General features: G+C 49.1%; 1 protein-coding gene across 1 annotated transcript in view; it reads right to left on the bottom strand.

Annotated features, from left to right (window-relative positions):
• Positions 1–25194, bottom strand: part of RPH3A (rabphilin 3A) — a 106600-nt gene that overhangs the window by 79107 nt on the left and 2299 nt on the right. The window contains exons 2-4 of the mRNA XM_012663538.1: positions 23620–23644; positions 14311–14434; positions 14070–14190 (exon numbers count right to left, since the gene is read on the bottom strand). The gene's annotated coding sequence lies outside the window, so the exon portion shown is untranslated. The remainder of the gene's footprint in view (positions 1–14069; positions 14191–14310; positions 14435–23619; positions 23645–25194) is intronic.

Genomic DNA, 25194 nt, shown 5'->3' with positions numbered 1-25194 from the left:
ATAAAATAATAAAAAAAAAAAGATTGAAAAATTGAGGTTTATAAAGGTTAATTGAGTCACAGCCAGTAAGTAGTAAGGCTGGAAGTCAAACTCTGAATGTCTGACCCTAAATCATCTCTCCCCGTCTTTTCCTCCTCCATTTTCTTCTTCCTTGAACCCCTAATAAATACAGAGCATTCATCCATTTCAATCACAGTGCTACGTGCTTTACACGTCTGAGTACTCGGCACCATGTTATCTAAACTAATTCTCAACTCAATCATTGACCTCATTTTATACCAGGAAACTGAGGCATGGAGAGGTTGGGCATTAGCCCAAAGTCACCAGCTAAACAAATGGCAGAGCCTGTATTCAAACCCCGTGTCAGGTTCTACATATATGTACACCGCACACCAGCCTCTCTCTGTCTCACTCACACACGCACACACTCTACCTTCAACCTACCCAGGTAAATCACCATCCAGCCACTGACTTATGACAATGACAAAGGGACATTACATCAAACTACGTCTGCAGCTTCCCTAGCTTCTCCTCTTATCAAAGCCATCACTCAGGCAGGTGAAGCTTTTGTTTTGCACGCGGGTAGATGTGTGCACCGATTCACTAAAATCGATCTGTAACCCCAAAATCAACACTTGTGAAACTTCCGTGGTCACTCGCAGACATGCACAGAGTGGCTGAAAAGTTTGAGTCACCCGACACGGATGCTCCTAGCCGACGGCAAACAGAGCGACACGCTGCCCTCTTGTCTCAGCTCTCACACTCTACCCAAGTCTCCTTCTCCAGGGCTATTTAATGCCACATTTTTTGTTGTTGGTGATCTTGCTGTTCAAAGGTGGCCCCCAAGCACAGTGCTAAAGTCTTGTGTTCCTACAAGCAGGAAGGCTGCAATGTGCCTTACGTAGAAAATAATGTGTTAGATGCACTTTGTTCAGGCATGAGTTACGGTGCTACTGGCCACAAATTCAATGTTAATGCTTTAACAGTGCATGTTAAATGAGATGTCTTTAAACAGAAACACACACTTTTAAAAAAAGGTTGAGTATTGATCAGTTGGAGAAGATGCCGGAAGCAGAGGCTTGCAGGAACCTAACCCTGCATTTTCCCTAGGAGCGACATGGCTCAGCATTTGCTAATTCAGTGTTCGTGGCAACTTTGTAGAATTAACTATCACAAGAAACAATAATTGACTCCTTCTATGCATATAAGTACATGTATACATGTGTGCACGTATATACGTAATAGACATGTATTATAGATAAAACAAATAACATATAAAATATACTGTATTACATACATAATATGTATTATATAATATACAAATATATAGAAAGTGCTAGAATAATCAGAAAGCATTCCTACCTTTTCACTTTCCCTCTTGCAACGAGGAATATTAAGCAGAACAGATGTTTAGTAGTTTGGTCCGTTTTCTGTTTTATTTTTCGGAGTGTGGTAGAGGCAAGGGACAGATGAAATAATTGATGCGAAAAGCCAATTTGGGAGGAAAAGCACCTGGGACACACAACGTACTGTCCTTAGGGCTTGCTTCTGGGCCAACTTCTCCCAAAGTTTCTCCCACAAGAAACTGAAGGTGCATTTCGACCCCATTCCTCTGCCGCCACCTTTATGGGGGCAGGAGTAGGCAAAGAGGAGGAAGGGAGTCTGCCAAGAGTGAACATGTTGGCTTAGGGGTTTACCAGGGACAGGAAACTTACAGGGATCATCTGGCACACAGCTTTCTGGAGTCTGATCGGATAATGAACCAGGGCCGAGCAGCAAATGGTTTACAAGTGTGCTTTCGATCTCCAGCACCTGCAGAACGTGCTCCGAAGTGGGAGGTTTCAGCGAGCTAAGGGGGAGGTTGGGGTAGTTGCAAATGGTTCATCCCAAGCCAGGCTGCCGGCTTGGCTTGCACAATAAAACGGGTCACGGATGGGGGCTGCGGTTGGGGGTATAGGAAGATTTCCACCTTTCAAAGCCGAGAACAAGTGAGGACTGAGTTCCCTCAGCCCTGATTTCCAGCTGTTTCTAGAGGAAAGGAGGGAAAACGTGAAGGTCTCTTCTTTCTTAAAGAAGAGGTGAGGCTTCGCAGAGTTATTTCTGAATTTTTGGCCCGAAACATGAAGAAAGGAAACTGAAGTGTCCCCAACAAGACTTCTTACTTCCTCACTCAGTTCTTGCTCATTGAGGGACCTGGGGACATAGAAGCCATAGAAGTGGAAGACCAAGCTTTTACGACGCAGAATCGAGGCCAGCAGGAGACGGAGCGTTGCGGCTGCGAATCTAGGGCTAAGAGGATGGGGAGGGGCAAGGGATGCGCAACTCTGCCTGAGCCGGCTCACCTGGTGCCGCTGGAGACAGCTTCAGCACCTCTCGGCCCGGGGGCCTTTTCTTGGGAGGCCCCCGCCGGCTTTTGGGTTTTGATTTTTTCCCCCGTTCCCTTTTTTTTTTTTGCTTTCGGCCCTTCTTTTCACCTTTTCTCTTCCCGGTTCGGTTCTTTTCCCGGTGAGGAGCCCCGAGTGCTCTTTTAAAATTCTTGCATGGTGAGGGTTCTCGTGGCCCTGGCTCCCCAAGATGATAAGAGGCAGATCAAGCAACCAGAAGGAAATGGTTGAGGATGGCACATCCCAGGAAACCCTTATAAACTCCACTGTTGGCACAACACACAGCACCCCCCAAAGATTTCACAACAGCATCTGTCTTAAGCAACATAATTTCCTTGAAAGTCACATAAGATGGGACTTTCGGGTCCATGTTACAGATGCCAAAATTGAGGAACTGCGAGGTGAGGTAACTCACCAAAGTCACACAGGTAGTAAACAAAGACTCACACCCTGGCCGTGCCCTAGACTAACCTGGGGGAGGGGCGTGCGGTTTTAAAACATCTGTGCCAGGACCCCACCCAAACGAACGGAAGAAGAAACCATCAGGGCGAGTCCCAGCATCGACATGTTTCGAGACTCGCCCAGGCAATCATAACAGGCAGCCGGGGCTGAGAACCACCTGCCTGCAGTCCCAACCTTCGTGCCTGCGTGTCGCAAACTCGAAAGAGCATCGGAATCACCTGGAGCACTCGTGCAAGCACAAATAATGCCTGCTGCCCGGGCCCCTGAGCTCCCGATTCAGGAGGTCTGGGGCACAGATTTCTAGTAAGTTCCAGGCCATATTGCTACTGCAGGTCCGTGCAGCGCAATCTGAGAACCATTGCTTTCTACAACGGTAGAACATGGAACCCGGGAGACCAGATTTCCTGGTTCACAGTTTTCCTTCTGCTGGCAACGCTGTCTCGTCCTGAGTCGGAGATAAAATTCTGGGGTGTGCTGTTCAACCTCTACCAGAAACGGGGAAAGCCAGGAGAGGCTGGGGGCTTTTTTTTTTTTTTGGCTTTTCCTTCTTTTGTTTCTTTCCTTTTAAAAAATCATCCGCCACTTAGGAGACTGCACCCAAGCGTGGGCCGCCTGCTCCTCCACCAGCGAGCGGCCCAAACCCTCAGCCTGCAATGCAGGTCTTCTTCAACGCTGAACGTCTGCGGTTCCACCGCGGCCAGGGCTCAGGCAATGTCGACATTGACAAGGGTTTAATGTGATTAATCGGGTTACGAAGATCAGGCTGCGGAGCTGCTTTCATAAAAGACGGTGGCTTCCTTCTCCACGGCCCAAGTCCCTGGTGGCTCCACACCTTCCTTGCTCCTCCCCCATCCCTTCCCAGGCTTGGGGACTTTTCTTTTTCCCCTTCGCTGCTGTTGCTGTTTAATGACCCATTAGGTTAGTTAGAGTAGTCTGGAGGGGTGGGGGAGCTTTCGAACAAGAGCAAGGATCATTAGGTTGACACTGTTAGTGTTCATTTATCCAAAAAATACTTATTAAGCACCTACTGCATGCCAGACCCTATGGGATACAGAGTATTGGGGATATAGTGGTTAATAAAACAGTCAAATTATCCTGTTCTGGTGGTGCTGGCATTCTGGGGGTGGGGTGGGGTGGGGGGAACAGGCCATGAACAAAATAAATACTTAAAGCAGGTAGTGTGCACACAGTGCCATGTTCTAGGGAGGAAAATAGAGAAGGAAGAGGTGGAGCTCTGGGGAGGGAGGTGCAATTTTAAATAAGGGGGACAGAAAAGGCCTCCCTGAGAAAGATGACATCAGAGGAAAGGTCTCAAGGAGGTGGGTGGTGGGAACAGGGTGAAAAGGATTAGCAGGACCCCTCTGAGAACATTCTAGAACATTGAGCCCTGAGATTGCATCATCCTCACCGAAATCACACTGACTAGTGTTTACTGAGCACTTACTATGTGCTAGGCTCTGCTCCAAGCAAAGACTATGTATCGACTTACATTCTCCACTCAACCCAATAAACCAGGTATTTTTGTTATCCTCATTTTCCAGATGAGGAAATGGAGATGCAGGGGGACCTCGTGAGTTACTCAAAGTCACAGGGCAGCAGAGCTGGAACCTAAACCCAGGTAGATGTTATTGTGAAGCACTATTGAATCTAGAAGTAATTTTTTTTAAAAAAATTGAAGTCCTATACAATAATAAACAGCTAACGTTTATATAGTTTGCTGTGAACTGAGCACTGTTCCAAGTGCTTCATATGTACGTTAACTCACGTAACCCTCACGGCAACTCTATGAGAGAGGTGCTATTATTGTTCTCATCGTACAGGCGAGTGAACCGAGGCCAGAGAGGCCGAGCAAGTTGCCCCGGGTCATAGGCTGGCAAATCCCACAGCCGGAATCCCAAGCCAGGTGGCTTGGAGGCAGCAGCTGTGCTTCTAAGGACTTGCATACCGCCTCCTGCTGGTCAGTGCACACAGTGCTCTATCGGAACCATGTTCACGCCCTGGATCCAAGCTAGAAGGAGCTGGAGACTAGGGGATCGATTTCTGCAGAGATTTATATATTAAAGAAAACACTTTTAAGTTGCTTTATCTTCAAGAAAATCCCAAATAGTAAGTAAAGTAGTGACTGAGGGTTATTCCATTTTACAGAGCAGCAGCAAGAGCCCCTGAGAGGTCTGTTTTCTTGCTATAAAAATTCAACATTTGACTTTGGTGTCAAAAAGATCTGGACTGGAGTCCCTGGATCTGCCCGTTGCTGACAGTATAAAGCTGGGCAATGAAGCCTCCCTGTCTTCTATAGCCTTAGTGTCCTTGTCTGCAAAATGGGGACAATAATACTGTCTCCTTCCCGAGGCTTTGTGGGGATTAAAGGGATCGCTTGTGTGACACAGAGTGCAGGGCCTGGCGCACAGCGAGTGCCTCGTGACTCCGTGAGCCCCAATTCACTGTCTCCCCGGACGGAAACTGCAGCTCTACGATACAACAAAGTAGCACAGCTGGGACTTGAACCCAGATGGATAGGCTCTTAGCTCAGTTCTCTTTCTGGCAAGAGGGTGATGGAATGCTGGAAGCAGGTGGGGAGCCCCCCAGGGCACCAGAGACCACCCTGCTGCAGAAACCTGGGGCTTTCTCATAGTCGGTGTTAACCAGCAATGACAGCCCCGCGGTGGCCCATTGGGATAAAGGCTCCCGTCCCAGACCTGCTGCCATGACAACCAGAGAGACACTTGTCAGCTCTGGAGTCTTCTCAATCGCAGGGCCTTGGGGGGCCTTAAGGGGCCTCTCTGGCCACCTGAGGACGCCCACTTCCAGCCTCTGCAGCATTTTACCCTCTGAGCATGTTTGGGACCAAGAGGAGCCTTTCTGCTTCCACCAGTCTGTTCCCAGAGGCAACGTCAGCGCAAGAGTTGGAAACTCAGGCCCTGGGGAGTGGACAGAGGCAGTGTGGCTGACTCGGGACGGGAGCAGGGTCTCTCCACGTAGAGGCGGGAGAACTACCGGGAACCACTCCCGAATACACACGCGCACTCACACATGGCCACGCACACATGATCACACGGTACCCCCCACGTCCACATCCCCCCAAACACACACACTCATTGCTCTCTCACATACCACCCCCCACACACACTCACAAGCACACACACACACAACACAGAGGGACAATTCAGCAGAAAATGGGGGGGGACGTAAACATCTATCTACCCAACCGCCCCCCACCCCAGGGTCCTGCTAAAAAAAAATTCTATTACACGAAGCACGTCATGCATCATCCTATTTCATGCTCGACATTATGTAATGAATACTATCATCGTCCCCATTTTACAGAGGAAGAAATGGAGGCTCAGAGAGGCACACTCACTTTGGCAAAGGCCACACAGCCAGTGGGTAGTAGAGTCAGAAGGAAAACCCAGGTCCCCCCGGCTGCAGACCTCAGCGACTGGGCCACTTCTCTCTTCTGCCCGCCTTGGCACGCCCATGGCATCTGCCGTCACAAGTGGACACGCAACATTTATTGAGCAAATAATCGAAAGCGAAACAGTGAGGCATCTACCTGCACCTCCCAGACGACTATTACATCTCTATTAAAATGAGTCTCCGTGGCCTGAAAGAATCCCAGCTGGCTAGGGCCAGGGAAGAGCTCAGAAATTACACTGGGTTACTGGAGGGAAACTAATATAATTTGAGAAAATGGATAAAAAATGGAGGATTCATGCCTTGGAGTGCAGCAACAATTAGACGCAAGGGATTAGACGGACAGCTTGCAATGTGGATGGATCTTAAAACACTTAGTGTTGAGTGGAAAAGAAGCGAGAAACTGAGATTTATAAACAAAAATTGCATGTTTTGAAGGTTCATATACAAACAAAAGAAATGATGGTTGTGTACCAGGAAGTGAAAAAGAAGAATAACTTGACTCTAAGCCCCTTACCCCAAAACATGCATTCTGCTAATTTACAAGAATCCTCCGTGGATAACTGAGAGGCTACTGATGACGCCAGCTCCTCTCGCATTATAATCAAAAGCAAAGTTCCCCTCCTGGTCACCAACATGTGTGTGCACCATTTATTTTGCTCTTGAGATCTTTCACCAAAGGACTTGTCAATGTTCAGAAGAGGATGGATGCCCAGACCCCTCTCTGCAGATAATGGCCAAGGCTGCCCCAGCCAGAGAGACCCTTCCAAGGGAAAAAAAGAAAAATCCACAGAATCAGCAGCGAGTCCCGTCTGAAAGGCGAGCTTGGGGCATGATCCATCTGAGCGGAGTCCCCTGTTCCCCTCTAGGGCCCTGGACCCTACTCTGGAAGGCTGTCCTGTCCTGCTTTTGTCCTTTGGCGTATTCCCACTTGCTACAGATCCCCTTCCGGACTGGTCTAGCCGGCTCCGGGAACAATGGGTAGGTCTCTAACAATCACCAAGAAAGCCGCAGATGCCAGAAGCTCAAACCTTCCATCGTGTCCAACAGCCTTTCCCACCCGACCTCCAAACCTTCGGGAGAAAGACTCGTTCAGAGCCCCCAGCTCTCCACTTCCGGGGGCTCCCTTGCCTTCGCCAAATTACAATATCCAGCTTCATGCTGATAGATTCATCCAACCACTGCTCATGGGAGAAAAAAACTCGGAGCTGCTACCTTTCCTTCTGGGGAGAGGGGAACCATGTTTTCAGCCAGTGTGGGATGAGCATTTGCAGATCTCCCTGGAAGGCCCTTCGCTCGGCACACGCTACTGGTCTTGCCTCGTAACCCACTGGCCCCTGGGCACAGCCAAGGCCCCTCCCTGCTCCCAGGACCGCACCTGCTGAGCCACTGCCATGAACAGGTCCTGTCCCTGCATCCCAGGAACCCCTTCAGTTCCAGCAAACCGGGACGGTTGGTCACCCGACTCGGAGGCCTCACCACATGGGGTTTCAGGGACTTGCAAATGCATTTTCTGCACAAGTCATTTCTGTGCCTCTTAAAGATGGAATGAGGCAAGGCGGAGGAGTCAGGAGAGGAGGAAGACAGAGACGGAGAGCAAAGGAAAGGGGAGAGGCCAGGGGCAGGGCAGAGAGGTGGGGAGGGAAGGAAGGGGAGACGAAAGGCGAGAAGGTTCAGGCAGGGAAAAGAAGAGAGAGCGCCAGAGACTTAGAAACTTACCACCACAGTGGCAGAGGAAGAAAACCACCAGGCAGCTGGGGAGAGAAGGAGGAAAGGAGGCAGGAGGAAGGATGTGCAACGGAACAGACCACACAGATGCTCTCCGGCAGCACCTTGCATGAAAAGCCTCCCCACGAACTCGGAGAAACCATCTCTCTTCTCCGCAGCCCCAGAACAGAACGCTGCCCCGCCATCAGCGGCTGGCACCAAAACCTGCTTACATAATACGTTCTCTGCTGAAAGCTGCTTCCATTCACAAGTTGCTGCTTGTCATTGTGTAGGTGCATTAAAGAGGGGGAAAAAGGAAAGAAAGAAAGGAAAAAGAGTGAAAGAAACGGCAGCTGAATGAACTCGCTCAGATTATATCGAGAGATGGGGAGAGATTTCTCGCCCCCCTCTCTCTCTAAATAAATCCTTCACAAACCAAACATCATTATGGTGCTGTCAGATGAGTTTCCTCTTGTTGATTAATTGCTGGGGCGGGGGCCGTTGGCAAAAAATACCCCCCCGCTTCCTGAGGCATGTTATCTTGCTCACTGGCTGGATTACTAAGCCAGAGTCTGACAGAGCTCCATTACAATGAGATTTAAGCATGCATTGTATCATTAAAACTAATGACAGCAAGACAATTACTTCGAGGAAACCGTGGTGACATTGCGTTCAGCAGCCTGGTGCCTCAGCCCTGCTGCCTCTCCCGCTGCTCCAGGCCAAATGGGGGGCAGAGTTGTGCTAAGAAGAAACAGCTTTGTTCCCTCCAACCCCAGAGGTCTAGCCGGGCTGGAGGGCTGATTCTTGCTGCCTTGCCACTGAGCCGTCTGAGAACCTAAGTCCCACGGTTCTGCCTAGAGAAGCCCCTGGAGTTGTCTGAGGTTAGCAGGGAATGGGGACAACATGTTCGATCCAGCTCGCGCTCCTGTGGGATTCAGGAGCAGAAAGGAAATGGTTTGAGCCTGGTCTTGCCCTGCTCAGCCCCTTGGGGGAGGATGGAGGCGCCATAGCAAAACATCCGAGGCTTACAACACACCTAGAACTGTTATGATGAACACCTGCAAAAGTGTTTCACATTTCCAAAAGAGTGGGGTCCTTGCACCAGATTTCTGGTGCAGCAAGTCTAAGTGCAACCCAAGAATTCGCCTTTCTACCAAGTTCCCGGGTGATGCTTTTATGGCTGCTGTGGGAGGAACACACTTTGAGAACCGCTGAGGTAGAGGAACCACCTAATCTGACTCCTTTGGGCACAGAGAACTTTTACCCCCAACAGAACGGGAATCCGGCAACGTTCATCTTTCTCTGCACCCCACTCCTTTTACCTGCAAACCTGGTATGTGCAAACCCCACTCTGCTCCAAAAAAACCAAGCCTGCCTCATTCTTAGGAAAGAATCTTACAACTCCTCATTAAAGTGTAAATGGTTAATAAGGCTGGATGCATTAACCCACCTCAAAGCATCTGCCCTTTAACCAAGAGCAAAGCCTTAAGACAAAGAATGAAACTTTGATGATGGAATTTCAGATATTAGGAAACTATGTGTTTTAGGGTGACTAAGGAGCCCTCTTTGTACCACCCTCCTCCAAAAGATCACATTTTGTAGGTAGCCACTTACTTTATGTAAGTCCCAAAAGGGGCTGTGTCTTTGTTGCCATTTTATCCCCAATGCCCACCATGGCACCAGGTATAATGCGTGAATGAATAGGAACGAAAGCTCCGACAGGAGCAGGGGCCTGTCCTTTGCCGGGAACAGATCCGAGACGAGAGCCAAGTCCTTCCTAACCCTCACCAATGACTCATCATAATCAACAGATACTAACTGAGCACCTACTGCATGCAGGCCTTGGCTGGACCACGGGCCAGAGGCACCTCCCCAAACTGACATGTTCACTAGTCAATCAACTGAGGCTGTGTTCATTCATTCATTCACTCAATCAGTAAGTCATTGCTGAGCACCTGCTGTGTGCTGGCTGGTACACCCAAAACAGGGACAGCACAGCCTCGGTCCTTAAGGAGGTCACCTTGTAGCACTTTAGAACCCCTACAAAGGAGCTCTGTGGCAGGGAAATCACTTCCCAGGGAAGGGAGGGAAAGCTCATGTTTCCTAGAGAAAATACACAGCTCATAGGCTGGGATGATTCAGCAAAAAGCCTCCCAGGGATTTGGAGGAACAAAAGACTAGAAAAGTCAGTAGGGCTTCTCCTCCTAGACCTCTCCGCCGGGACCTCCCCACCACGCTCATGACTGCCCCATTAGCTGCTTGGAGCCTCACAAGCCTGAGGGAAAAGGAGTCATTATGCCCATTTCGCAGATGAGATAACTGAGGTCCAGGGTCCTGCAGAAACTGCATCAGGACCACAGTAGGAAACAAGTGGGGCTGGAAGTCTCCTGTCTCCAAGCCTTGTCCTCTCTCTCCTGGTCACACAACTACACAACTGGCCCAAAGACTTCACCTTCCTCTACCTCACCCTACTCTTGTTTGAGTCAGGGGTGATTTTGCTGCTACCATCACCATCGTCACTGCCATCACTAACATTCATTGAACACTTACTCCTTGCCAGGCTCAGTACTAAGCATGTTGCAAGCATTAACTCTTAAGATTCTCACAACTGCATTAGTATCCCCATTTTGTTGATGGGGAAATTGAGGTTCAGAGGAGTGAAGCGACACAACTAGAAAGTGCTAGAACCAGGATCTAAGTCCAGGAGATCTGTTTCTAGGGCCCATGTTCATAACCACTACATCATGCTACCCTCATACACTTCATTTAAAAAACGGAGGCTCAGAGAGGTTAAAGGCCTTGCCTGAAGTCACACAGCAAGGAAGCATTAGAGTCAGCATTTTCACTCGGGTCTGGCTGCCCCCAGAGCCACACACTGCAGCCCATGGCTGGTGAAGGAGACAGACGGGGCAGGGCCCTGGAAAGAGGGGGCTCCTTCTGCAGTGTCTACTTTCCTCTCTCAGCACATAGAGGCTCTCCACCCTGGGCGGCAGCTGAATAATTCAAACTCACCAGCTCCAGCCCACCACTGCTTGGTCCCAGAATTATTTTTATCCCAGGTTACAGCCACAGCTCTTAACAGAAATAAACCATGCTGTTTTCTTCTCTTCGCTTTCACGTCAACTCCTGACTTATCTGCATTTCCAACCAGCCCCCCACTGGAAGTGTAGAAAGAGCAGGAGACAGGTCCATATGTCATGGTGTATTCTATGAGAAAGGCATGAAGTCTGTAGGACCCACACACAGAAAGGGGAAGAGTTAAGTGAAGGGTAATACCACATCCTGCCAATAAAGCCCCAGAGCGGCCGCCCCAACGAGGACGCGCAGCCCCAGCAGGGCAGGCGGTTCGCGTGTGGAGCAGTAAGAAGGACGGGGCAGAGCAGGCTGGGGGCACTGATCTCCCGGGCCACCCTTTCGGAATCGCAGACTCTCTGGCCACTGCCTCCCTCCTCCCAGTGAGAAAGGAAATGTCCACGTTTGTCTCCGTGGCTCGGCTTTCTGATTCCCAGCAAGGGCTGGAGGAGGTGCTACTGAACGTCCTCCCACTGCACCCCAGGCTGGGTATGGGGAGTGGGGGGGCAACGCCTTGGTCTTCATGATGGTGCCTTTGTATGTTGCTGCCGCGACTTACTATGTGGTCTCGGGCAAGTTGCTTTCCCTCTCTGGGCCCCCTCCCCCAAAAGGGGTTAGACTAGATTCGAGGTTCTGAACTTGGGGTGCTCAGATGAGCATTAGGGAGGGTCCAAGAAGCCCCTGATGTTATGTGTTTGTGTGTATCGGCATCTTTTCAGAGTGGAGATTCTCAACGGTGTCCTGGCTGCCAGCCCTGAGAAGAGTCTCTATGGGGCCCTTGAGTGCTGCAAAATCTGCATGTCTGTGCATCTGAGGCCATAAATAAGGCAGACCCCTTTCCAGTGGATTCTAGAAACCTAGCAAAGTTCTCACAAGAGACTCCCCCATCTCAATTCACCCCAAACAGGGCCTCCCCAACACACATGATAAATTCTCAAACACAGTGCTAACCCTCCTAGAAGAGTGGGCTCTCTCTCTCTCTCTCTCTCAAACACACACACACATCACATAGTCACAGAGCCTCAGAACTGGAAGGGGCCTTGGGCTCACCTAGACAGACTGACTGCCTCATTGCATAGATGATGAAACAGGCCCAGGAAGGGGAGACAGAGCTGGGGCTAGGACCCAGGTCTCCTGCTCCAAGCCCAAGTCTCTTTCCAGAAGCTTCCGTCTCCCTTTCCCTGGTGCACCACAATGCACCATTTCAAATGTGACGGGGGGAGGAGGGAGGGCAGCCTCTTGGATCTTGGCCACTCCTAAGGAAGTAAAGCAGCAGGGAGATGTTTGGGAAGCGTCCACATCTGGACAACCAGTCCTAGCCACCTCAGCTGGGCTGGTGTGCACTGCATGGCTGAACTGGTAGATAAAATATTAAGATATTCTTGTACTGGGTGGTGATGCTGCCCTGAGGCTCCCATGGCTCCCTTGAAAACCCCCCCGGCTCCCCCCAAACCTCCCCACAATCCAGCAATTAAAGGGTTAACACTCAGGACAGCAGAATGTTAAGATCCCCCCACTCCAGAGCCCCAGCCATTCTGATCAGTTAGTGCCAAATTTCAATATTTTAAATATCACCCACGGCCAGATCTGTGGCTCCTTATTCGAACCAAATTTCTTCACATTCATCATTCACACTGAAAGCTCCCATGGAGGAAACTAAGGCAACTTCTTCCTCAAGGTCACCCAGGAAGAGAAGCCAAGCATTTTGAGGACCAAATCTTTGGTGCTAACCACCAAGCTATCCTCCCCCTCTGCATATACGTCCTGCCTGAGCAGGCACATGCCCCGGGATTTCAGTGTCTCCACTCGGCTTTGGAGCCAGAGCAAATGAGTGAGTAGACCCTGCTTACACCGCAGGCTTGCCAGTCTCTGGGACTGATGTTTTATTCCTCCCACCTCCAAGAGCAAGAGCCTAAAGAGGAAATCCCTGGGGATGCAGAAGTCTGAAGTGGCCTCTGAGATAATAGCAAAGATGCTAAAAATAAGGACATTCATTTCCAGAAAGGTAGATGTAATTAAAGCAGAAAGAAAAGAGAAATCCCCTTTTGATGGGTTGCAGATTAGCAGCAAAGGCATTTTAAAATTAAATGTGAGCTTTTGGATTCAGTGTCAAGATACCTCCACTTCCCACTCACTAACAGGTTGGTGCAGCCTTACCCCATCTGGATCTCAGAAAAAGAAACTAGCGCAGGGGTATGATCTGCCCTGGAAGAGATCTGAAGCTGGAACCTGGAACCCTTCCCCAGAATCTGAACAAGCCCCGTTCCCCTCCTTCCTTACTCCAAAATGGGCTCAAGGGTAGAGTCCCCCAAGCTAGCGCCAGGACGCACCCCCATACAATCACTTACAGGTTACACCACCTGTGAAAATAAAACATCATCTGCTGAGCAGGCAGCTGGCTGCTCCCTTCTCGCTGGCCTGATCACTCATTCCAAGCAAAGTGTAGCCCTTTTGTGGCCCCCAGTTCTCCCATCTCAGGAAAGCCAGAACAGCCAAGCTTGCAAAAAACACCACAATTAAATTACTCAGCTCTCCCTGGAAGATGGTACAATCTAAGTTCTCTCCTAGGCAAACCTAGTGTGCCCAGGCAAGGGTTAACCTTCCAGCCTCAGGTGACCCATCCCATTTAGCAGGGTCAAGGTGCTCACCTGCTAGATCACAACACCCAGAGACCCTCCCTGCCAGACCGGCCGGCCCCACGAAGGGTTAACGCACTCAGACAACTGCTGGCTACTTTCAACAGCTTCTGCTGCAAGGGAAGGGGTAAACCGGGCAGAAGCCACAATTTTGATCGCATTGCCTAAAACATGAGCACATTTTACCCCCTCCCCAGGTGCAGAGCCAAAATCTCATTTGGTTTTGGGGTGCCGCTCAGGCGATAAATGCTGCAGAATGTGGGCAAATAAACGTGGCCATTCCTCAAAACCCCTCCCCTCCCCACTACCCTTTACCCCACAAGTTCACGCACACACATCACCCCTGGGATTTCAATACCCCTAGCCCATTTGCACGACCGAGAAGAACATCACTTACCGCGACTGCGGGGGATCGCAGGGGGAATGGGTGAGCCAAATTCTTGCCAACTCCTCCCTTCCCTGCCGGGTAGGAAGATGCTAAGTCTCAATGACTTGGTTTGAAAGCTCAGCGGAGGTGCCTGAAATAAAATTGTTCATTTGACTCTCCTACCCTTCCCAAAATAAAATCAAAATGCGAGCGCACACACGCACACACCGACTACCCCTAAATCATGCAGGACCAAGACAAAAAGAAATACCACTGCCAGAAGAGGAGAAAACTCGGACCAGTCAGTGAGTCAGTGCACAAGGCAAAGACAGTGGCTTCCTCAGTCTGTCCTCCACATGGATGAAGGTTTTTGCTCTGTGAGTGCCTCTCTCTCCCTGTCTCCCTTCCTCTCCAGTCCGCGCAGGCAACTCCAGGCTGCTGGCAGCAGAGGAATCAATCGCTTCCCCAGGGCCGGATCCTGCCGCGGCTGCCACCGCTACTGCAAAACCCCGAGTGAGCAGGGGAGAGGGGCAGCAGCTTCCCAGTGCAGGGGGAAGCAACCCTGCCTCCCACCCGTGATTTATGTGTGCGGTGCCTGGAGAGAGAAACAAAGGCGGGAGGCCGGCTGGGCGCACCCGAGATCCCAGCTGGCGGAAAAGGCAGTCAGCGGATTGGCGGTCAGCACCGCGGACAGCGCTAAAATGCGGCGGAGGAGGGGCTGGGCGGGAAGCGAACTCCCAGGCAGAGAAGTTAAGTAATTGGATGGTTAGAGCAGAGAAGGGGGAGTCCAGAGGGGTAGGGGATGAGACTTCTCGGCATCTCACGGCCAAGTCAGTGACAGCGTGCCCCCCACACACTTGCTCTGATACTGTCGCTCACTCTCGGGGCAAAGGAGCTTGTAACTTCCCTGCCCCGGTCCCCCACATGCCCGCAGAACTTCACTGCTCCTCCCTACTCAGAAGAATTTGACCCCGGTGTGGGGGTCTCCAAGTGGTTCCCCCTCCCTCCAAAGCTCAGACTTTCTGACCTGTCCTCACCCACATGGCTGGAGATTTCTGACCTGTCCCTGGGGTTCCTTAGAGTTCAGAGAAGGAAAGATGAGGCTTAAGAAATGGAAATTTCTAAGGGGCAGGATGGCTTCATTGAATAAGCATTTGAAAGGCTTCTGGAAACCAGATCCAGCCCCCATACAACCTTGGAAAAGTCACTTAATGTTTCCAAGTCCCATCTGTAAAAAGAGAATATGACTACCTTATTTTCCTAAAGATAGGAAGTAAGAGGTTAAAGAGAAACCATAAGAACCCCCAAGTGTGGGCTGCTATGATTTCCATGATCCATAACCTGTCCTGAAATTCGAATGTTTTAGCAGAGGGGTAAAGAGATTGACAGCTAACCCAGGACACTCTGTGCCAACCTCACCCTTCAGCATGTGGTCTGAATGGGATGGAGGCACATTTCGAAGGTCTAAATCAGGCAGTGGAACCTTGGCCAAACACCATCCCCCAAAGACCCAGACTGGCTTTCTGCAGTGAAATCACTATACGGACAAGGAAATAAAATCATTAAAGGGGGAAATACGCAAAGAGGAATGGATTCCTCCCACTCCCAGTGTCCCAGATCACGAGGGTCCTATTCCTGCTCACCATGGGAAGGGTTTATGTTGTGGAAAGGACAGGAGCTCTCAAACCGACCAAGATCTGCTTAGAGCCTCTCTCCAAAGCAAAAGAGAACCCTCTCTACTGAGGACTGTCGTCTAAACTTTCCCATCCAGATGGCCCAGGGTGAGCTGCTACATTTGTCACTTAATTCTCCCCATGAGAGCCAAGACTTAACATGTCAGGATCATAGAGACCAACCAGAGCTTCATTTTACAGATGGCGATGATGAGGATGATGGTGGTGGTGATGGTGGTGGTCACCATCATCATCTTGATGGTGATGATGGTGATGATTACAGCGATGGTGTTGATACTGATTATGGTAACGATGTTGATGGCGATGATTATGGTGGCAGTGGTGGCAATGATGGCAGGTTTTGAGGACCTAGTCTGTGCCAGCCATTTTGCTAGGAACTTATATGTATCCTCTCCTTGAGTCCTCACCATGACTCGTTGAGGGTACTCTCATCGTCCCCACTTTACAGAGGAGGAAACTGAGGCTCAAGAAATTAAGTCTCTTGCTCAAGGTTACACAGTAAACTGCAGACACAGTATTCAAACCCAGGCTTGTGTGATTCTAAAGCCCATGCTCCAGAATACTCCTCTATCTCAAAGTCACGTTCAAATGCATTCTATGATTTTTTCGCAAGATCTCATTGACTCCTTTCTGGAAAGACTCTGTGACATAAATTCAGTTCCCTCACTTTGCAGAGGGAGAAAATGAGGACCAGGGAGGGGAAGTGACTTGCCCACAATCAAAGAGCTAGGAGTTGGCAGAGTTGGGTGTGGAATGCAAGCCTTTCCGCTGCCAGGGCCTGTGTTCTAGTACCTAAAACAACCCTAGACACAAAGTAAGCCCTCAATAAACATGGGAAGAGTGGTTCGAGAAGCCCAGGGAGGTACAAAAGTCACTCAGGATGCTGGTGGTGGAATCAGAACACGAGGAGTTTCTGGGCCTCCAGTTTCAGGAATTTCTGCCCCACCTCACAGCTCCCCTGGCCATAGGCATGTATCTTGGAGGGGCATATCATGAATTCGGCTCTCCCTTAGGGGAGGAAAATAGCTATCACCTGCTGAATGCCCAGACACCTACCATGTGTCGGGCACTGTGCTAAGCACTTTACAGTTACCAACTCCAGACTTCACAACTAAATGAGGTAGGTGCTACCTCATTTAGTTGCCCCATTTTCAGATGAGAAGATTAAGTAAGGCTTGGACAAGTAAAGCGAAGCCTCCAAGCTCACACAGCCAGGGAGTAGCAGAGGCAGGGATGCAAATCTCAGGTCTGTCTGACTCCAAAGCCTGTGTTTTTACAACCTTAAGAGTTTTTTCTTAAAGAAGGCCCCTTAGAGGCCCCTGTGGACGTGAAAAGGAGGCCTGAATTTCCCCCTCCCCGCCCCCACATGCACTCTGGTTTCAACTAGAACAGTTGTGCTTTTAACTGTTTTGCATACTGGGCATCTGCCCAAGCCTTCATTTAAACATGGGTTTTGCAGCAGAATTAAAAAATAATAATATGGTTGAAAGCAGAGCTCTGCACCCTCCCTGGTGACCACACCATCTAGGAACTAGCCCTGCCTCCTCAGGGGACCATGTCCGACCCTTCCCACCTCCCTGGTCACCATCCCCAAACCCCTCTCCTGCCCTGAGTGCTCCTGGAGGACTCTCCGTTCAAAGACCCAGCTGCTGCTGTGAGCTCCAAGAGCCTTGTGGCACTGCAGCAGGAAGATGCCTCAGAACCAGGCTGAGCCCCGCCAGGCTCGGGTGCTCTCTGAGACTTCATTCAAAGATGGGGAATTACAAAGAGGTTCCTCAGGGACTTGAATTCGGCAAGCTGTCTTGTCCTGCCCTTGTTCTGTTGAGGCCAGAGGTATCGCATTAATACTCTTCACTGCTCCCAAAGAGGACGAGAAATGATGGTGGTAGTGATGACTATAACAACAAGAGCTACCTACTATGTTCTGGGTGATTCATGTGCACCGTATTATTATTTCATCCTCACAAAAATCCTGTGTTCGGATGCTAATGGTTTTATTTCCATTTTACAAATGAGGAAACAGATTCAGATGCCTAAAGCAGCTAGCCTGAGGCCATTTCATTCATAAGTGGTGGGATCTGAACCAAGACCCTCTGAGTTTATGATCATTATGCTATATGGCATCTGTAATTACAATAATCTCTCCCATTTTTTTGGTGATTATTATTAATAGTTACCAGGTGCCATACTTAATCACCCCAGCACTATTCATGACTTACAGCAGTGCTATGAGGTCGTGTTACATTATTTATGCATTTTAGAGATGAGGAAATTAGACATGGAGAGATCAGGTGACCTGCCCAACATAACACCGCTGGGAGGAGAGGGAGGGTGGGGTGTGAATCTAAACAGTTTATCTCGAGGTCCACTATCCTCTTCTGTAATGTCTCCCGAGAAGACGGGTGCTGAGATAGTGCAGAAAGAAAGAATGCTCTCATCTCACTTAGCAAGGGCGGTAGGCAGAATAATGGCCCCAAAAGATGTCCACATCCGCAACCCAAAGTGGTGAATATATTATCTCAAGTGTAAAATGGGACTTTGCAAATGCGGTTAAGTTAAGGATGTTGAGATGGGAATATTATCCCGGGTGGTTTGGGTGGGTCCGATGTAATCACAGGTGTCCCTGTAAGAGGAGGCAGGAAGGCCATAGAGAGGTGGAGTGATGACGGAAGTACAGGGGCAGGGGCTGGAGGAAGATATGAAGATGCTACGTTGCTGGTCTTGAAGACGGAAAAGGGGCTACAAGCTAAGGAATGTGAACAGCCCCTAGAAGCAGCTGGAAAAGGTAAGGAAACAGATTCTCCCCTAAATCCTCCAACAGGAACATAGCTGACCCCTTGATTTAAGGACTTCCAACCTCTAGAACGGTCAGATGATAAATCTGTGTTGTTTTAAGCCGCTAAGTTTGTGGTTATTCGTTACAACAGCAATAGGAAATTCATATAGCGAGTCTGCCAGGGGGCCCTACAGTGAGAAACCCACAGCGAGTCAGCTTTAGAATCATCACTCAGCTCCCTCTGGCCAAAGGGCCCGAAGCTTCAACTACACGACAACCTGTTCTGAACAATCCCATGTGTGTGTGCCCTGCGAGAGAAAGGACTCGTGCTCAAAGCTTTTGCCTGACCGTGAGGCTCTGTTGCTGGACAGCACTGCCAGGGTAACCATGCTGTCTTCACCCTCTCCTCCTCCTCCTCCTTCAAGAGCCTCCAGGGGAATGCTATCGTCAGTAACAAAAAAGAGAAGAAATGTCACAGGGCAGCTTCCCAGGAGCACAACTCATCCCAGGGAATCAGTCAGATAGAACATGTAAATGCAGCAGAGAGGCTGGGGTACAAGAGAAAAAGAGAAAGAGAGAGAAAGGGCTGGCTCCCCGAGATTAGCCTACAGGTCCCGACAGATCCCTTCCCACCAGGAAAAGGGGCAAGCCTCGGGGAAGCCCATTAGCCTTCTTAGGGAAAAATAGGGTAATTACAGACAAGACACAGCAGGACTTGATGAGGCAAGCTTTCAAGACAAGTCAACAAGTATTATTTATTAATCAGTCAATTCAGCATTATCAGGCAAGGCACTGCCCGGGGAAAGGAACTTGAATTTGCCTTCTGATGTTCTGAGTTTGATCTGTGGCTCCCCCTCTTCCCAGCCACGTGACCTTGAGCGCATCACTGGAACACTCTGAGCCTCCGTCTCCTAAGCTATAAAAGGGACCACAATACCTTCCCTGCCTGCCTCCCAATGTGGCCAGGACATTTCCTTCAGCTAATAGGTGGGAATGAGTTTTATACACTCTAAATAATGAATAACGGCTACCATTTATTGAGTAACTACTGTGTGCTGAGTGCTTAACCATAGTCCTTCCACCCTCAAGGGCTATCGTCAAGCCTCCAACCCAAAACGACCACAGGTACCGGAAGAAGGACAGCGATGACAGAGGCAGTATAATGACATGGTTAAAAGGCCAGGTTTTAGAGCAAGGCTTCCAACGTTCAAATCTGATTCTACCACATGTAAACCATGTGGCCTTGAGAAAGTTATGCAAAAAAAAAAGAGACAAAACTCCCCATGCCTCAGTTTCCCCAACTGTAAAGTGACTAATAGCACATCTTCATACAGATGTCGCTAGGATCACATTTAACATATGTCAAAGCATTCAGAGCAGCGCCTGGCACATGCACAGCTCTGTGTGCACCACCTTTATTAATGCTGTCATTGCGATTACTGTTTATTATTGAGGAGAGGCATGTCCCATGCTGTGCTGAGATCCAAAACAGGATGTCAGGTGGTCTATGGACCCCCGTTTTTTCCCAATGTTTAGATGTTCCACACTGACTTTAAAGTGCATTAGAAAAATTATTGTATTCCCATTTTCAGCGGTGACATAATGTTTTCTTCTATGCACATTTATTTAAGCGGCTACAACGTAGGGCAGGAATAAATTTGGTTTTCTCTTTCACTCCCAGCACCTCAATAGCATTGTCTGCCCTGAAATCAGCCCTGCAGGTATGTCAGATTTAACGAACCAGCCCCTCCCTTAGCAGCTGCATCTCTCAGGGCCAGCTCCCCAGGTGTGCCTGTGAGTCCCAAAGCACGGTCTTAGGCCAGGAGGATTAAGCAAGCATTCAGGGTCTTTCCTCTCCCAGGTCCTCTCCAGAATCTGTTTCTAGCCCATAACAAATCAATAATTGACACTTACGTATTCACAGTATTTGTGATTCCCCACCCGAGCTCCTACAACAGACCCTAACCCTCTATTCTCCCCGCGTCCACCCCACATTATAACTGACTCTCCCACCAGACTGGACATTCCAAGAACATAGCTCAGTCTTGTGCATTTCTGAGTTCTCAGGGCCCGGAACAAATCTGATGTTTGGTCAATGTTGAATAAGCAAGTTATTCTTAGAACTTTTGACGCTCGTATCTTTCATCTTACTGGAATCCCGAAAGAGGGACATCTGACCACCCAAAACTGCATTTTTTGGTTACCATAAATGTGACATGTCAGAAGTTCGTGGGATTCTGCAAGGAACCCCATGTCTTCAAGATGCTGCTGTCTTTGAACAACTTTAGGGGGACGTGGGCTTGATCATCACCCCAGAAGAGCAATGCTGGGGCTGCTGCTGCAGGGAGAGAGCTGAACAGGCCGGGAGAGGCTGGGAAACCTCCTGGGGAGGGAGGTTGGAACTGAGCTGGACTGAATTTGGACAAGTGGAAAGGAAAGAGTAGAGTGAGAAACAGCAGCTTGAGACAAAACGCAGATATCCTCACGCCCACCAAGGTACTAAGGGTGGAAGGGGCTGACATTTGCTGGAAGATTCTACATTTTCTTTTTTTCCCCAGCTTTATGGAATCTACATTTTCAAAAGGAGCCTTAAGCTCTGATGGATTAGGAATGAATCCATGATGGGGGGATCCCAGGCACCGAGATGAGGTCGGAGGTCAGGGGAGAGAGAGAGCTGTTTTTCAAAGAACTTCCCCAAGAAGATCATCTCAAACCCCCCCAGTCTGACTTCTCCCTGGGAACGAGTAAACCAGATTTCTCATCTCCACTAAGGACAGATATCTTTCGAAGTCTCCCAGGGATTAGCTAGTGTGGAGGAGGGAGCAGAGAGAAAGCCAGCTCCCTACTTAGTGGCCGAGACAATCACCAAGCACCTGGCAGAATAATTGAGAGGGAGCTGGCTTCGAGCCCCACCTCTTCCGCACACTGGCTGTGTGACCTTGGGCAAGTCACTTCAGCTCTTTGAGCCTTAGCACCATCATCTGTAAAATGAGGATGACAGTAACACCTACATCATTAGTCTGTTGGAATCATTCAACAAGATGAAATATATAAAGGGCTTGGCATATGGTAAGTGCCCAACGCATTACCTACTGTTATTACTATTATCCTTATTTTATTAGTTTTTTTATTTCTATCCCATGCCAGATGCTGGGGATACCAAAAGGCTCCACCCCTCCAACGGAGAGACAGAAAAGAGCCCTCAATTACAAAACAATGCGACAGGGGTTACAAAGGAGACATGAGATGCCCAGCATAGGGGATGCTTGTTTCTGTCATACGTGTGCGGCGGGAAGAGATTGAACAAGGCCACCTCCGATAAGCAGGGTGGGGGCAGCGAGGGGATGCCAGGTAACCAGTCTCCCAGCGCCCCTGCGTTTCTCCTTCCCTACTGCTGCACTGGCTCCAACATCTGGGAGCATCTTTACTCCAAGATTTCTCAGCATCACACTTATGTAATCCTAACATGACACGACAGATATCCAGCAGGCTTGAAAAAGGAGAGACTAGCTCACCCCACCATTCCCACCTGGCCAAGCAGGAAAGGCAGCGAAAATCACTGCAGAAATGGGGAGGACGCATCTCTCAGCCGCAGATCAGCAATCAGATTAGCTGACCTGCAGGCGGCAAGGTAACTTCGCACAGCCGTTCCGGAGGGTGATCTAACACTATGTGTCCAAAACCTGAAAAACTATACATACTTACCAGTTGACTTATGAGAATCTATCCGGGAATACAACCTAAGGAAATAATTAGATGTATATGCAAAGATTATCATCACAGCATCACTTATAATAATGGCAAATTGGAAACAACGTAAGTGTCCAATGATAGGGGGTGATTTAAAAATATTGTGGCATATCCCAGACCAGGGGAGATGAAGTAGCATCACACCGTGACACTCTTGGTATGACCCTGAAAAGGTGTCATTTCCATATTGAAAAGCAAATTACAAAATGGTATGGCTTGACTCCGTTAACAAACATAGTCCCTGGGAAGAGAGAAATGCCTGAAAGCCTCTTACACACACACATTCTATTCCTCCTTCAAGACCCTGGTCGTTCGATCACTTGTTCACTCAACAAGCACATGTGGAAGACTAACTTATGTGCCAGATACTAAAAATACAGAAGCATGGAAACTGATACCATCCCTGTCATAGTATGAGAGTGCTGGATACATACAGGGGAGAAAAGGAATACGAAAAGGAAGACATACTAAAGGAATAGTGGAAAGGAATGGTGGGGGAACATGAGATGCGGCATCAGAAAACCTGAGAGTCATAATCAGCACGTATTTGATTGCAAGAAACAGAAACCGCTTAGAGTAGCTGGAGTAAAAGGGGGACTTTATTGGAAAGGTGGGTCTCATGGAGCCCTGCTCCCAGCCCCCAGCAGCTCTCGCCTGGACAGCTGCAGTAGCTTCCTCAGCAGTCTCCTCAAACTCAAACCAGGACGTGACATTCCCCCTCTCTCAAAACCTTTCTGGTATCTTCCCACCGAACTTAAAAAAAAAAAAAAAAAGGCTTTCTGTGGCCTTCAGACCCTCCATCATCTGCCCCACGCCCACCCTGTGTCTCCTGGTTCTCATGTCCTACCACCCACCCACCCATCCCTCACTGCGCTCCAGCCCCGGGCCTTTGCTGTTTATCAAACATTCCAGCTGGTTTCCGCCTCCCCTTTGCACCAGCTGCTCCTTCTGTCTGGACCACGCGCCATCCTGTTCTTTGCCTGGCAGGTTTCTTTCTTGTCCTTCAGGTCACAGCTAGGTTACCTCCTCAAAGAGTGCTTCTCTGATCACTGCCCCCTTGCTGCCTTGTGCTTTTCTGCATAGCACCATCTGACAGTTTAGCGTTAACTTAGATGGATACGTAGATAGATACGTAGATAGAGTCTGCTTCTTTTGCTACAACATAAATTCCATGAGCTCAGACAACTAATAGTCTTTCAACAGCTGTATCCCCAGAACCTACAACATTGTCTAATTTATATAATAGGTGCTCAATAAATATTTGTTGGATGGATGGACGGATGAACAGATATATCCAAGGACAGGATATGAAGTTTAGCCAGACCTCATGTAATTTAGAAGAGGTACATTATAAACCAACGTTTCTCTCTCTCTTTCTCTCTCTCCTTTTTACTACAGGATGATTTCGTACTTACAGAAGCCCTTTAAGTTCCCATGTACCCTTCATCAGCTTTCACTCATATCAACATCATACACAACCATGGTACATTTGTTAAAACTAAGAAATTAACATTGTCCATCATACTAGAATATTAACCAAACTACTGATCTCATTCCATCCTCCCAGTTTTGCGCTCATGTCTTTTGTTGTTCTAGGATCCCACATTGCATTTGGCCTTGGCCATCACGTCTCTTAGTTCTTCCAACCTGTGACAGTGTCCTTGTCTGTCCTTACTTTTCACAACCTTGACACTTTCGAAGAGTATTGGTCAGGTATTTTATGGAATGTCCCTGAAATTTTGGTGTGTCTAATGATTCTCGTGATCAGACCAGAGTCATGGATTTGGGGGAAGAAGACCGCAGAGGTGAAGTTCCCTTCTTATCACACCGTATCAGCGTGCTGTCAATATGACTACATCTCTTTTCTTGGCTACTTTCCTTGGAGTTGTCAATGACCAAGTCTTGTTGGCCCAACAGTTCTAAGCCTCCATTGTCTGCCACGGACTTTGGATTTATCCGATCGTTGGTGCCCACGGGGCTGGGGGAAGGGGAGGGTCACCTGCATGAACACAGAGAAGAACTAGAGGGTGGTAGCTTCTCTTAGGAAATATATCAGTTTCCTAGGGCTGCCGTAACCAATTACCACCAATGGGTGGTTAAAACAGCAGAGATTTATTCCCTTAGAGATTTGGAGGTCCGAAGTCCAAAATCAAGGCGTCACCAGGGCCACACTCCCTCCGAAGTCTCCAGGGAAGAATCTGTTCCATGCTTTTCTCCTCGATTTCGGTGGTTGCCAACAATCCTTGGTGTCCTTGGCTTGTGGCTGCATCTCTCCAATCTCCATCCCCATCACCCCATGGCTTTCAACCCTCTGTCTCTTCTACATCTGTGTCCATTTCTCTCTTCTTATGAGGATGCCAATCTTATCGGATTTAGGGCTCACCCTAATTCAGCATGACCTCACGTTAACCTAAGTAATTATATCTGCAAAGACTCTATTTCCAAATAAGTTCATATTCTGAGGTTCTGGGTAGGCGCGGATTTTATGGGGGCACTATTCAACCCCATGCAGCGGGGGCGTGATGGGTAGGGAAGCAATGGTCAGGATGTGAGTCCTGCCCCTTCGCTGACTAGTGAGGCAACGCTGCATAACTCATAACCTGTCTGTACATGGAAGGGGTGTGCTGATCATATTATTTATAACCAACTAAGCCAACAGCTACGAAAACTCCTTTTAATCTATAAGATACTTTATAAATGTGAGTTGTTATCTGTGGCAGCCATGAGAAAGTGCCTTGCACACCTCCAGCTACGGGAAGCTTAATCGACCGAAGGCCCCAGCTGCTGCGCTCTCAAATCCATCAGTGCAAACGAGGCCACGCTTCCCACGGGCTGCTCCCAGCCAATCGCTGAGTGCAGCAGGATACAAAAGCAGGCCCGTCCCTGGGAGACACGGGACTCCTCTGGCAGAGACTTTGGCTGGAGGACTCCACAA

The sequence above is a fragment of the Propithecus coquereli genome, unplaced genomic scaffold, assembly GCF_000956105.1.
Source record: "Propithecus coquereli isolate 6110/MARCELLA unplaced genomic scaffold, Pcoq_1.0 Scaffold81, whole genome shotgun sequence".
NCBI lineage: Eukaryota > Metazoa > Chordata > Mammalia > Primates > Indriidae > Propithecus > Propithecus coquereli.
Note: the sequence above shows the minus strand (reverse complement) of the source record. Positions and strands in the feature narration are given on the sequence as shown.